Source organism: Chelonus insularis, unplaced genomic scaffold (genome assembly GCF_013357705.1).
Source record: "Chelonus insularis isolate UGA/USDA-ARS -01 unplaced genomic scaffold, ASM1335770v1 contig_94_pilon, whole genome shotgun sequence".
Lineage (NCBI taxonomy): Eukaryota > Metazoa > Arthropoda > Insecta > Hymenoptera > Braconidae > Chelonus > Chelonus insularis.
Window position 1 is genome coordinate 3,135,275 of NW_023276783.1, and position 16,059 is coordinate 3,151,333.

The 16,059-nt window shown below is 30.2% G+C and overlaps 1 protein-coding gene and 1 long non-coding RNA gene across 4 annotated transcripts in view; one reads left to right on the forward strand and one right to left on the reverse strand.

Moving 5' to 3' along the window:
* The window catches only part of Rab26 (RAS oncogene family member Rab26), a 164,452-nt gene that overhangs the window by 11,496 nt on the left and 136,897 nt on the right, over positions 1 to 16,059 (forward strand). The window contains exon 2 of one of the 3 annotated variants that reach the window (XM_035092594.1): positions 11,877 to 11,954. The exons of the other annotated variants lie outside the window; for them this stretch is intronic. The gene's annotated coding sequence lies outside the window, so the exon portion shown is untranslated. The remainder of the gene's footprint in view (positions 1 to 11,876; positions 11,955 to 16,059) is intronic. 3 annotated transcript variants of the gene reach the window in all.
* Positions 11,353 to 13,385, reverse strand: LOC118072600 (uncharacterized). The gene is made up of 3 exons (XR_004691021.1): positions 12,970 to 13,385; positions 12,102 to 12,189; positions 11,353 to 11,514 (listed from the first exon to the last, which is right to left on the reverse strand). It is a non-coding gene; the product is annotated as an uncharacterized lncRNA (long non-coding RNA).

The following is a 16,059-nucleotide window of genomic DNA, read 5'->3' on the forward strand; positions in this document are numbered from 1 at the left end:
TACATATTGCAACATTTTGTGTTTTAAAGAAAGTCTTCCTTTCACTAAACAGCAAAGTGATGGTTTCTAAAGTTGAATGTGGCTATCCAAAAACGATTAAAGGCATTCAAATGAATGCTAAAAATCTTCAAAAATTCATTTTAAATATTTTTTTATGCTTACATAATAATTACCATTTAACTATTATTAATTATTATTAAAATAGAGTGAAAAAATTTATCGACAAAAAAATGCAAATCTTGGAAAATAAAAATTTCGATGCAATAAATTTATGACTGCAAATAAATAAACATTGTCTATTTGAAAGTCATTTTACTATTTTATTTTTCGGGAGATAATTTTTATTTATATCAAATCGAGGGATAAGATTATTTCAATAAATGGAAAAGAATTTTTAGATATGCTATAAAATAGTTTTAGTTCTTTTTAAGAAAGAATTAATGTAATACGTTGAAATTTACTGTGAGACAGTAAATGTTCATTAATTTGTAGCTATCAAACTATACTGTTTGAATCAATGTTCTATTTATTACTGCAAATAGTGTGAATATTTACTAATTCATTTTCAGCGAGAATATACAACCTCGAGTGTCAAATATAAACTTACATGTGTTATGTAGTGTGATGTAGTCCATGATCAATCGGTGTTGGTTACTTGGCTGCCGTTACTGACCGATGAACGGTTTGATGGCAAATTCCTACATGGATAACCCAGTTTTGATATCATATTAGTCTTGTCTAAATTTTCAATCATCCGTGTGTGCTGAATGTATTCGAGTATTTTATATAACAGCTTTTAGATTATTTATAACGAAGAAACTGGGATGAAAAAGACTCACGCAATGAAAGATGAAATCTACCATGCATTGAGAATAATCTCAAGTAATAATAATCATAGAATGAGTAGTGAAAATTACCATTTAAGACTGAATTAATTTACAGGACATGTACATAAATAGATACTTTTTATTCATTTCTACAAATTAGTTGGTAAAAATACCCAAGAGTCATTGTAAATCAGTGATCAAGAGAATTAGGCCAATAGATGAACACTGTCTTTAGTTTATCTAAAAAATAAAAATTGCTTGAACTAAATTAATTCTTCATATGCTTGTGATAATATACTGCAATTATCACGCAGGTACACGCAGAGAAATGTATAGTAAAAATTACCCTGAATTTTATAGTAATTTGGTGACACTACAGGGTGAAGGTAAAAATTACTATACACATTGTAAAAATTGCTGTGCACATTCTAAAAATTAACAATTCGATTCAGCAACTTAGTTTACTTCAAACCTATCTACAGAGATGATGTTTGAAATTTATCACAACATTTTCAATACATATATTTGATTTGTGGAAAGTGAATTTAAACAGTTGAATAAATTTCTATTGATAAAAAAATGCATAAGTCAATGTAATATGAAGTGGCGAGTGTTAGACAAATATTATTGTACAATAACGGATAGAAAATAATAATAAAACAATGGTAGGAATGTCAAGTATTGACTTTAACACCACATACATTCCTATATAAGATAAAATTAATAACTAATGATTAGTATGGTTTTTCCCACAACAAAAATAAAGAAGGTATTTACTGCAATATTTATTCTACGTAATATGAGAAACATTTTCATTTAAATTCTTGCATTTTTATTCTTCATTGTAACATATTGTTTTACACTAAAATGTGCTGAATAGGAAAATGCTCACTTGATAAAAAAAATTAGTTAAAACTTAACTAATATTTATTTATTTTTTATAATTTTATACACATTCTTAATTAAAGTAATAAATCTTTAAATTTCAACGAATACTCGTTCAATTAAGCAGCGAAACTATTCAATTTATATCTGTCCTTGAATCATATCACGTGCTTTTTCGAAGAATAATCACATTTAAAAGTAGTCAAAGAGTGTCTCGGTTGATAAAAAATAAAACCTGACAACCTGACTAATTTCATACAAGACTAAGCTATTTTATATTACGTTAAATTTTAAATGTTAAAAGAGATTAGTTATATGATGAAATATGGCTAAGACTTTCGTCTTCATTGCTAATTCAAAAAGAACATCTATCAGTTAAATGTCACAAATTTACTATTTTTTTATGTTACTTCAAGTTGTAGATAATACAGTGCGATTCTACACGGTTAAATTGCTGATTAAATTGTTTTATAGCGTAAAGATAAAGTGTTGTATCATCAGTTGTATAAATTTGATGACTCGTAAAATGTTCTTAGAATAGATGTTTTACCTTACAAGCAAATATACATGAATAGTTTATCAGAACAACTCAACTTGACATTGTAAACTAAATAGTACAATGTTTTATCATGTTTTATACATATTACAATGATGATAAAATGGTTTAAATAATTAGAAAAAATATTTAATCCCAAGATTCAGTGATAAAAGAGTCGAGTATGTGCTCAGAATGAGGTATAGTGCACGCGCAACATAAAATACAATATGAAAGTGCAGTGTTTTTGGACCAGTTAAGTTATGGTTACAATGCTAGTGATGTAGTAGCAGCTGTTATACGTCTCTCACTAATTGTCAAAAACACTTGGAATAAGCTATACATAATTGAATGCTACAATCCAAAAGGCCAAACGCTATATTCCCATTAGGGAACAACAACCACAAGAAAACGATCCACTGTGAACGAATGGAACGATGCCATGCGCACTCGCAGTCCCTCTGTCTGTATATATATATATATATACACATAGCTGTTGAACAAGCACTTGGATACGAATGAATATGAGTTCTGCATTTTCTTGGCAAAAGCGACCAATTTTTATCTCCGGAACTATTGGAGATATCAACTTGATTCTTTTTCCTGATGATTTTATACCATTTGTCATGCACAGTGAAACAAGATTCAAATTTTTATCAATGTTAGTTCATTAGTTATGTTAAATTGAAACTTGGGAGTTGGTTGGACCTTTCTCCAACCTTCTTGACTGGTTTGTTCAGTTGTAAACTCATTTTATTGGCTTACACTGCTACTGTATCCTTTTCAAGGCTTTGGTGATGGTCTGTATTGTTTAGTTTGCCTTTTTTTGTTTTTAAATGTTCTACGTTTGAATTATTCACTATTTAAAATTTAGATTTTTTAGTTTTACTAGAGTAATTTGCGAAAGTCTCTAACTATTTTAAAAACAAATATTTTTTAATTATTTAAAACATCTCTTCATAAACTTAATCAATAATTCATCATGACAAGTACTATGCGTGGGCTATTGAAATATTCATTATTTTATTCTTTCTCATGAATTTACATGACGTGTGATGTTAGTTAACAATCGAAATATATCGAATCAATCAATGACCGATTCCTTATTGGTTAAATAATTTAAATGACACATTCATTGACGCACGGGTTGTTTTTTGTTTGCAATATTTCAGGTTTTTTTGTATGAAATGAATAAGAAGTTGTCCTAAAAATATCTTCTCCATTTTGAATTGTTCACATTCTTTCGTAAGAACTTTTTCTGAAACCTTTTCGGGATTAAACTCCATGTGAGATACAATGATGACTTTTTTTTTTGTTGTACACGGAAACATCAAACTGCATAACTGATCGGCTTAACTCTTAAATTTCAAACGTTTTCAACCGAAAAGTGATATATAGCTTTCATCTCTGCGTGAATCACTAATTTATAACGAACCAGCATGTATGGGAGTTTTATTTTATTTTTACCACACTCCAATAAAGGATTTGTTATAGTGAGTGAGTAAAAATAAATATTCAAATTATTGTTAATATTTTGCGGTATATGGACTACTGTTGTTTATAGTTTCGATTTCTCCAATGCGAAGAAAGGTATAGAATGATAGAGTGTGTGGCCACCAGACACTGCACCTTTCCGTTAGGACCTTTACCTAAGGCTGTGGGCACTCCTTAATAATTCTTTATTCTATCTCCTGTTACCTTCTTTCTATCGTTTATTACTCCAGACCCAGAGCTTTCTTTCCATCTCTTCAAATTCCCCGAACGTTTGTTGTTCTTTTTTCTAAATGGTTTTGAACTGGTTTTAAACACGTTTTCGTGTTTTACGTTACGCCCATATGTGTGTGATTGATAAAAATATTTAAATGGTATTTTATTGATTAATTTCTATTAGTATAAATAGCTTGTTTATATTTTCGAATAAAAATAAATACTAAGACTTTCCATAGAGAATTTCTTATTTCTAAAGAATTTTATTATTAATAATCATAGTATAGATGGTACTTTACAACCGAGAAAAAAGAAAATGGTAAATATTAATGCAATTACTACAAATTCAGTGTCTAACAAAAGTTGTAGTCGATTTTTAAACGTTTCGAGGTGTTTACTAATAATTCTATAGTGTGTTTATGGTACTTAACGCTATAAACACTTTAAATGTCTACAATAATACATAACATCTGCTTATAATTTATTTATCTTACCAATAAAAATTGTAATATTCGCTAGGCTCTGTTCTCTGCTTAATATTAACACGTTTTAGGTGATTACATAAGCACAATGAAATAAATTGCTAGTTACTAGTGGATTTAAATTTATATTGTTTATAATATGACGGCAAGAGAGCTTTGAAGAATTGAATTATCGATAGTGATTGGAATTGATATAAATAAAATTATGTTCCGTTATTTTTATTTTATCACTTATCATATTACCTATAGAAAAAATGAAATAATCCAAACATTTATAACGAATGTTCTGTTTATAATGCGGCGAATGAAAACTAGTTTACATAATATCTACAGTATATTTATTTGAAATTCATAGGAATATTGCAACTTATGAGTTCTCTTTTACTTTAGTCACATAAATGAGTTAGTCTTAGAAAATCACTGAGAGAATGAAGCCATACTCTTCTGAAAAGTTTGAGGATGTTTAATAAATTTTAGAGTAATTGTGTCTCTTGGCTTTAAACATTTATTCAATAATTTAAAACCAACCATCAAATCGTAGGCAAAAAAGAACTTTTTTACACAAAAATTAGTATGAAAATATGCAAACAAGTGTATCTCATTAACTGTGAGATATTTCGATCAACTTAAAACTACAATAATGTTCACTGTTATCATTATTTCACCAATAATGTTTCAAAAGATACAGACTTAATTATTAAAATGCGTTAAATTTGAAAAAAGTTTCCTTCACTAGAGATTTTTACTTCAAGATCTTTGATGATAGTTATCGATAAAAGAATAGTGCCGTCTTCCTGAGGGTTAGTAGAGCATTAAAGGAGGATAAGAAAAAAAAGGGAGAGGTTCAAAAATTGCAGCAGATTGTAAATGTATGGTTTTATGAGTCAAATAAGAAGCACACAGTGAAATAAAATACACCATTGTATAAAAAGCTGTTACGCCAAAGAGAATGCAGCTGTCTATCTTTTTTAAAATTAAGTTGCGAAAGATGATATAAAATAGAAACAAATTCTGCAATCGTTCATTCTATTTTTAAACATTTTAATTCATCATAATATTTATAAAAATTACTCAAAAAAAAAAAAAAATGATATTTTATTCTCCAGTGATCTGAAAAATTCAAATACTTTTGAACAGTACTGTATATTACTATCTAAATAGTACAATTTTTTTTTTTGTTCATTCATATAAGTTGAGAATATGGAATATTAATATGTGTACATTGTTATTTATAATATAACTGAGTAAAGAAAAAGATATTCGATATGAAAATAAAATAAAACGACAATATACATGTACAGTCAGAGATCAACTATCAACGTGTTTACAGAGATTGTACTGGGTATACTTCGTTCTGAGACTTGACGCGAGAAATAAACGAAATCCAAAGCGCGCGCCACGGTGGCGACTGATGTGTCTACCTCTTACCTCTCATTCCGCCGTCAATGAAGCCAGTGTATCTCTATTCCACCGGCGTAATATAGCGATCGATTTATCGATCTATATTGTGTGTTGTGGCTCTCATCGTCGCCTATGCACATTGTTTTATATTTTTACTTTACATTTACACATACGTAGCCATTTATCTACAATTTTTTATGCTATATTTTATGCATTTATCATAAATATTTCACACGATAAATACATGTAAGCAGTGAATATATAGAAATATATAAATATTATATTAGTTGTAAATGTATTATTTATTATTTCATGTTTTCGTCCTTATTGACGAAGTTTTATGAAAATTGATACAAAAGATGGAGTCAGTTCTCTCTGGAGTCGATAATATATAGCGGTGCGATTCAAAATATTTCCCTATCCTTAGATCTCGAGGCACGACTGAGCGTGGGCATTAGCATGCAGTCGATGTATTTATGCGCTCGGCACATCGTATGTACCTTCGAGAACGTCTTAAGATATCGCACGTTCTTGTATTTAATGCCGAAAGACATAAAAATCTGTTCAAATAATTATTATATACGCCTGCATGCTTTCTTCTTGATCTATCATGCATATTTAAATGGTTTTATTCAACACACTTAGATTAGTTTCTAGTGATATTTGTGGGTTTTCAACTTTTTTATACACTTTCACAATAATTATTCAGCTGGGCGATTTAACGAATTTATAATTAAAATGTACTTTTTCTTAAAGATACTATAAATTACACTACCGTCATTAAATTCGAAGTTTTTTTTTAATCTGAAAGATGAATTTATTAAGGTAGATTTTTGATTCTAGATATTTCCATTGTGTCATAATAAAAAATAAAAAAGATAAACTAGAAGTCTTTAAAGAACTTCAGAACATTGATATAGATAAAAAAAAAGTCGTGTAAACGTGAGAGACTTTTAAAAGGGTTCCAAGAGAGCATTTAATGAGCCAATAGAATACTCCAAACATCACTTGATGCTCCTAAACAATTCAAATGATTGTAACAACTTAGCTTTTGATGTAAGTCTTCAAAAACAATCGTCATGAGGTCATGACTTTATCAAAGTTTTATTACCCGGAAAAAAGAAAACATGACTCAGTACTGTGCTACATAATAACTTCTCAATTTAAAAATTTATTTTCATAAAAATGAATCTAAACATGAATAATTCCCATGATCATTAAACTGATTACTGTGCAGAATTTTTACTGTTACTGTTTTGGTTAGTAATCAGTACAACCAGTGATTCTAGCGACGAACAATTTAATAAGCGCTTTCGGGTTGCCCTTTCTTCTACACCTATTATAACGTCATTGTGTTATTTACCAATAGTGAACTGGTTTCCATTTGCAAGAAGATGCGATGATGTGAATAACACTACCTAACATTCTATGCATTAATCTAGATTAATAAGCTTAACTCATTATGTCTGGTATCTTCGTAGCATTTTCATGAACTGAAAAAAATAAATCGTTCAGTCTCACATTACATGTATTAACCTATTAAATGGCACCAGAAAGAGCTGACTAAAGTTAATGTCTTCTAGTGTGAAAAATAAAATCAGTTTATTGTTAACAAATTGCTAATTTGAGTCTAATAAATAATTTAATAATTGTTAATAAATATTATTAATATTTAATGAATCGATTCATTAGTAAATCAACGAATCTTCCGTCGTTGATTATGAATTGAAAGATTCAGTATAAAATAAAAAATAGAATCCCACCTATGTATTAAACAATTAATGAAGTGTCTATAGAGAAAGTCATACAGCAACTTGGGTAATTTAATTATTAATTCATACAGCGAACAATTGAATAGTTATAGGCATGTGTGCTCGAATTGTATGCCACGTAACAGAGGTTGTAGGTTTAGTAATACTAATATAGCATTTAGCACCGTTATATATATGTACAATAATGTTTGTTAATATCCTCAACAAGGCTGTATATTCTTGTTATCGAAGCTCCAACTATGCGTTATCGCGCATAAAACGACTTATGGCGCTACGTCGTTCATACACTAAATAAGCAGCAACAACTAAACAAAGCCTACGCTCTGATTTTTTGTGTCTATACTTCAGTGCTTGTTTGCATTATATTCTGCGTCAATTGTGTATAGTCGTGGGACGGTTTGATGAGGTCTCTTTCCTTGTTCCCGCCTACTTGAGAGTGATGCGCGTTCCGACAAGTTTTAAGAATCGAGAATAGGATCTAAAGCTTTATGGCCTGGTCTGATAGTTGCTTTTGAGAGATCCTGTACCCTGCAACATACCACAGGCTTCGAATAGACTTGTTTATCCTTTTCGGACCCGACCGGTGGGTCCTACCATTTTGTCTGATGTTTGAACGAGGCCACCGAGTCTACATACAAGCCTCGAACCTTCTCTCACATTTCGTTCGGTAAAAATATTCATTTTTTAGACTTTAAATACATTTCCGTGAACTTCTGTCCTCGCCATTTTCTTCTCTGTGTATTCTTCTTTATTCCTTTGATATTTTTTTTAATAATTATTCAAAATTTGGACTGAATAACGACGATTTAAGAGGAGAAATGTTTATTTAACTTGAAATCTGCTCTGTAAAAAACTTCTATATCTGGTAAATTAATTAATATTTTGACCAAAAAATAGTTCAATTTATTTTGTTAAACCTTAAGAATTATTCTTTCAATGTTTATTTTATTTCAAAAAGTTTAATTAACGAGTTAATGGAATTTTTAGGTCGCGCATCGCTTGGGTTTGTTGAAAATTCTCATGAAATTCCGAGCGCGCGAGGCTAAAAAAAACTCCAAATTGACACTAATTTTTGAGATAACACTTCAGAACATCATCTATAATATTCTCGAGAGTCCTAATTTTCATGTGCTCATTAAATTTTTGCAATCCGGCAATCAAAAAAGCAGGGCGTGGCTTGTAAAAAATGGCCGAGTGATTAAATCGATTAATAAACAATATTTCGATCGTTCATTATGTTATTCCATAAGCCTATAGAGTGTCATCAATGATTTTCATAATCATTTTGTTATATCATTATTAGTTTAAATAATATAGAGGTTTTTTCTTAGCGCTTTATCTTGACGAGGCGTGATAAAGAATCGCTTGTAATTCATAAACTAATGGGCGGATTTGTTTGAAAAAAATACTGTAGAACTGCGAAATGGTCTAGATTAATATGCAAAAAGAATTTTGAAAATCGATTGATTAGAATGGAAAATATAAAATACCGTTTTTTAGTTGCGCAAAGTTGGACGAAATCAGATACCTCTAATGCGCAGCTCGGCCGCCTCTCACTAACCAGTGGAACTTTCCGCTCCTCAAGTCTGGCTCTACCGTTCTCTTGACGCTTCAGAATCGATACTTGCTCACTAACAGCATGAATTTTTATTTTTACATCGTTTTTCATATCAAGGTTACACTTAACTGCTCAGAAAATTTTTGAAAATTCTTCAGCACATTTTTTTCTAGATAATTATAGTTTTTAATTTATTTACCACTTGAAATATTTACTGTATTTCAAGTGGAAAATTCCTGAAAATAGTTGAGATAGAATTAATGCACTATCGTAAGTAGAATTGTCTTATGCCAGGCAACGTGAACTGGTAACAAAAGACTTGGTTCACTTGATAATGAGACCTACAGACTTCACATTCTCATGTTAGACACAAGGAAGATTCGTGTGTTTTAACTTTTAATACAAAATACAAAGATATCTCAATAACTGGTTTCTTCTTTTCTGCTGTTAAAAATAAACCATATTTTTTATAAATATTATCTCTCCAAGGTAAAATATAATATGTAACAATAATGATAAAGTCAAGTTTTATTGTGGTTTTGGAGTCTTTTAACACAACAAAAGAGATGATGTGATTCTTGGAGCTTTGAACGAATCGATTCATATCTCATGCAGCGTACATGAATTATAATGAAGGTTCTTTGATGTATAATTGTGGTCTTGGTATGTATCAGAGTAGTTATTCGAAGGATTAAAAACAAGCAATGCTGGTTTTGACCAGTTTGTAATAAATTGACCTTTAAACATACACATAAAGATATCTACCAACTTCAAAGTCATGAACAAAATGGTTTTCGAATTTCTATTTATATCTGTCAGTTTCAGGTTTATTCAGCTCCATCATCAACATTTTTGCTCCAAAATGACAGAAAAGAGAACCCACTAAATAGTTTGATTTTAAAAAGAGTTTTTATCACAGCAAAGGAAAATGTAAGACAGATTTTAAAGAAATATCTTTAGATGATTATATTGTAGTATTTTCAACAAAAGATATCTAGTTCAACAGTTGCCTCGAGGTATGTAGTTAAGTGTGAATGTTTCAGTGCTGCCTGAGGTCTCTTCTGCAAGCCTAATACACTTTACATGAAAAGCAGAAGAAAGTGTCAGCTTTTTGTTGGAATTTATCATGAGAATTGTACGGCAAAGATGTTTGTAACCCTTGCTTGATGATCACTGAGTGATTGTGAGTTATCAGGCGTGTCTCTGGAGACTGCTGACGTTCTCCATCGGTCGATTGAGTTGAGTTCGTTCGCCTGTGCCTCACGAGGGAAAGGCTGTGAGAGAGTTGAAGAGCATCAGAGAGTTACAAAATTCAAATTGGTGTACGTGAGCCTAAGCTTCTAAAGGAAGATATGTAGAAAGAGAGACGTGAAGACAAGTTGAACGAAAGGAAAGACAAAGTGAGACGAAGAACACTACTATCCACCCCCCTCGACGTAATTCCCTGTTGTCATGGTAACACCCCCGAGGCGCCCCTTGCGCGTGCCACCCCCGCGCCGCGTCCACCCCAAGTCCAACCGCGGACGGTATCGATCCGACGACGCTCGACGTACTCTAGAATACGCCGAGTGCTACTGACAACGGCATCACTCTTTCTCTCTTTATTCTTCTCCTTTTTCTCATTTTTCGCATTTTCCTTATCCCCTCATTTTCCCTAACAACACCCTACCTTGTGTTTCTTTCTCCCGTTATACGAAATCTCAGCTCGTTTTCTTTTTTCTTCTCATCATTTTCATATTCCACCGCGTCTTTTTGTCACTCGTCAAGACTCACACTCTGACCCTACAGCTTTCTTCGAGAAATACAACTACGCAACATACATCTTTATAATTCTTCTATTCATTTTTTTAACAAAAAAAAAAAATTTCTCCATTGAATTTTTTTCTGTTAAAACATTTTTTTATTTTTTTTTTTCAGATTTAATAAATCATTTTTAATATTTTATAAATAATAATTTTTTGCTTGCATAATAAATGCAGAGTATCGAATGAAAAGAATACATTTTTTTGATATTCAATAGTATTCAGCAGTTTACATGTTATTTAAAAGCACGTGACAGCGCGTGTGTGAATGTGCTTGGTCAGGAGACACGTACCTGTCGGTTAAATACCTGCAAGGTATTCCCTCGGCTACAGAAAGCGTCGTATATATTCGCAATATAGTGGGAGAAGTAAAGGCCTTCGGGTCTCCAGCGACGCGTCACGTCCTATCTCTCGTTTTCTAGTGCTCTCTCATTTTAACAGCAGCTTTCTCACTCGCTTTCACCGCACGATGAGCCCCGCGAGTGCTACCAGACTCCCGACATCCCGCTGCGATTTTCCTGGCGACTGTACTCTCCTTCATTACTCTGTAAAAATCAATATATTCACTAGTAAAAACTACCATCGCCTAGAGCCGCCTTCTAAAAATTTTCTTTATGCCAAATTATTATTCCTCTGTGATTCAACTCTTTACAACTGCTTCTTAAAGATATTTTTAGAACTTTTAAATATTTTTAGAAGTGAGAATTAATTAAATTATAATTAAATAGTACTGATTTTTTTAAATTAATAAATGAATCATTTAAATTAACTGTTGCTTTGGTAGAGATGTGAAATAATTGTTAGAGAAAATGAAAACAAACATCAAGGATTTTTGTTGAAATTATTTACTATGAAATGGCTAATTAATCTAAATTATAAATTTCATTGTGATGTCTTATGATTATAGGATGTCTTTCAGTCCCTGGGGCACGTTGAGACGTCGGGCGAACAGAGCGTGCCAATCACTGGTTACGTGAGGCGTTACGTAAGCTAAGAACACTCGCAGATATGCCAAGAAACGCATACTTCAATATAGAGTCTCTCTTTTATTTAATATGAGCCTCTAAAACCACTCACATCTCCACTAAACCCGTTCAGTCCAGATTTTTTTATGTAAATGAAGGTTTTTTACCTGCAAAAATAATTTTGAAGGGTTGCAGAGTAATGAAGCTCGTAGTGAAAAGAGTTGATTGTGTTTTTGTGGTTATGGATTTTTTTTTCTGAAAATTAGATAAATCAATGTTTTTACATCACTATTTTTTGTCAGAACTTATTTGTAATTTCATCAGCATATGCTAGAGTATTAATATTTATTTTTTTAACATAATTTTGGGAATAATGTAATGATATATTGCTACGTATCGTTGATAACAATGGAATAATACCATTCCATGCTACTATTTTCTATAATTTTATGGCCTAATTTTTTTTATCATCTTTTATGAAAATCATATCTTATCGTTTATGAGTAACATAATATTTAAACATGGAAAATTTTAAGGAGACATTTTTATTAAATCACTAAAAACTTCTGACAATCATCTAGGATAATAAATTTTTGAATTTTACAAGTTGCTGCATGAAATATTATTTTAAAGCCCAATTATCTTTTAAGTTATTATTTGACATCATTTGTTATAGAATACTTTTATTTTTTTATCAACCAACAGTGGCTCATACTGGCTCACAAAAGTTTCTTTTGTCTAGCTTCTTGATCACAGCTGTATTATTTTATGCCAAAGATCACCCAGTTTTGCTTTTATCTATAAAAATCTTTTCTTTAAAATCACATTATGAAATACATTCGAATTCATTCCCACTTATTGTAATTTAGGCACAAATGCTATTTAGTTTTGAACTAATGAAGTCGAATTGCTTTCATCATCCAACAATTATCTCTTTTATTGAATTATAATCCTTGGTTCATGTATATCAATATTGTGTTATCTATCAAATGATGAATTCATCACGTTATCCAGTAGAAACACTTGTAGACAAACCTGTTACAACAACCAGGTGTGTAATTCCAATAAAACATCCTTATGCTTCTTCAGGGTTCACATGTAAATCTGGATCCTGTGGGTCTGTAGATCCAATCGATACCACATATATAGCATGTTCCTATTTGTCTTCGCGCTAACACTGATCACACACATTTCTAGGTGGTTTATGATATAACCAGATTTGACTCAGTTCAGCTTTCCAAACATTTAACAGAGTTTATGGATTTTGATCTTCAAATGATCACTTTAATCATTGAAATAATCAGATTTTTCTTCATTAATAGTTACGTATAAAAAATTTTTCCAATTAATCTCAGTTAAACAAAGAATTATTTTACCATCAGAAAATATTTACAATAAAAATTTGACTTCTGTCGATAAAAATTGAAAATAAAAGAACACTTCTGCTTTGATGTATCAATTACACACGTCTACAAATTGAAAATTTTTTTTGATGCCTCGAGTTAAAATATTGTTCGAGAATTTATTTGTCTGCTTATCAAAAATATGAAATTGATTTTTATCAATCAGCTTGAAGTTTATCATATTTCAATATATTATGTCTGAATTTTTTCTATGTAAATAACATGGATGTAAAAATGATAAAAGTTGAAATAACAAAAAAATATGAATTGATTGATAATTCTTACCATTTCTTCCATGATTAAAATACTAAATTCTGATTAGATAAACGTTCAAACATCATTTTTGCCATCGACCAGCTGCTATCTTATTGCAAATCATAACTAATCGAGCTGTATGAACAATTTAAAAATAAATCAATATCAACATATGACCTGACTCCATTATAAAAATTAAATTAACTGTCAGTAATGATGATAATCTTTGATATCTATATATATATATAAAATAGAAGCACAGCTAGAAAAATGTCATGATTTTTTTCCTTTAAAGTCTGACATAATATGATAAACCATTTAGCACGAACAGTCCAGAAGATTATAAATGTAGAATGGCTTTAAAAAATGTATCATCATCCAGTTTGTAATATTTCTCACGAAACGAACAACGTATAAAGGGAAATAGAGCTTGTTCTCATTTACGTTCTCTTCCTACATAAATCGCTCCTTATACCAACGTACTTTTGTGAATATGTACCTCTAGCTATAAAAGAGAATAGATACTCTTTCTCGCCTTTTCTTCTCGACCATTTTGATACCGTTATTCCCTACAACTGTATCGTATCTCTCCCACAGGTTATATGTATCCAATGCTCTGCAAATGGAATGTTTTCTCTGTCTACAGTGCATTCCGTGTTCACAGCTGGCTCGCGTTTATTACCAATTATTTTTCCCCGACCTGAAAGAGCATACATATAAGCTTAGTTCGTTACCTTCTGTACATTTCTGTGTGCATCTCACTTTTTTTCTCATCATTTTTATCCTACTCTTCAGATAAATTATAAATAATAAATATAATGATCAAATAAAACACAAAGTTGCTTGTTCATTCATTCTCGTGGACTATAAATTACTCATATATTAAATATATACCTTATTTCTACATCGTTCGTTTTTCTCACAAAGCCAGCCGATATAGTCTAATAAAGATTAATCATCTATGATTTTGTAATTGTCTTAATTCTTTCAGTGAAGATGCAGTCATTTTGAACATGAAATTATCAGTGGGTTTTTATTAAAAGCAATAATTGAGTTTTATTTCAGAAATACATTGATAAGAGAAATTGTTTTTAAGAAATAAGTTTATTAATTAGGCAGTACATTAATTGATATTTAATCAATTATTTATTAGAATAGTTCATGAGGAAATTGAATATAAAGTTTTGTTAGATATTTTACATTCAGAGAAATTTCCTACTAAATCAGATAACAATATTGAACTTACTATTATATTATTTCTAGAAGGTAATTTTTATTTATGGCACGTAATAATTTTGTTTGTCATTACTTTATTAGGTAATAATTTAACAAGTAGGAAATATTTTTATTTCTATTAGTAAGTTAAAATTGTACCTGCTATGAGTACAATGACTCATGAAAACATTCATAATGTGGATAGTAAAAATTTATTTGGGTGTATCCAGCTGAAGATTTGTCACTTTTCTTCCCTGGGTCAAGTGGAAAATTTTTCTTAATGTATTTAGTCTTTCATTGCATTTAACAAAATCATTAGTTTATTGAAAAAAAAATGATTTTATTAGTACATATTTTACAGAATGAATAATCACAGATAAAAATACAAATAAGTTTGTTGATTAACATTCAATGCACAGATTTAAATAGTTTTCATATATATCTCATTGCATTTGAAATTTATTTTAATTGATCAAACAATTAGTGATAATTTATTAATCAATATAAAGTATTCATATAATATAAATAACAAACGTTACTTAACATATTTTAAATTACGAATTCAAGTGTATTATTGAGTTCTTTATGTCGATTTCACACGTGTAACTGTAATCTTTAAATTGAGTAATCTACTACACTAAAAAATTAATTGTTTCGTCCCCAATCCAAAAATAGTTAGATTTATAATTCTGTGTTAATTTTTTATTCAACAAAAAAATTGACTCTTTTCCGAATTGATAGCAGTAAATTGGCTCCATTCCCAAATAAAAAATTATAATTGTCACAATGTGTAAAAATGGATAACTGTATACTGATATCTTATATATGTAAGATTGAAGTTAAAAAAATATTCAGATAGAAAGTATCTAACAATTTTGCACCGAACACTCAAATATATTGACCATAATGTAATTCTAAAATATTATGACTTATTGTCAAATTATCGGATATTTTCTATCTGGGTCTATTATTGTATTATTCAACGAAAAAAATGTATTAAGTAAACAATCCTGGAAAAAATTTTCAATGCCGAAAAATGTATTTGTTCGCTGATGAATTTCCTTAACACTTAGACTGAACATATATCCTCGTGATTTTCAGTTCAGGATTTTTCTTCCGCTTGTCAAAAGTTCTCACATTTGTAATTTTTCGTTCAATATTATGCTTCTAATGAACACATACTTCAATTAAAAAACAAAAAATCGATAAAGTAATTCCAATACTCAAAAAAATGAAAGCAAATGTCAAATCT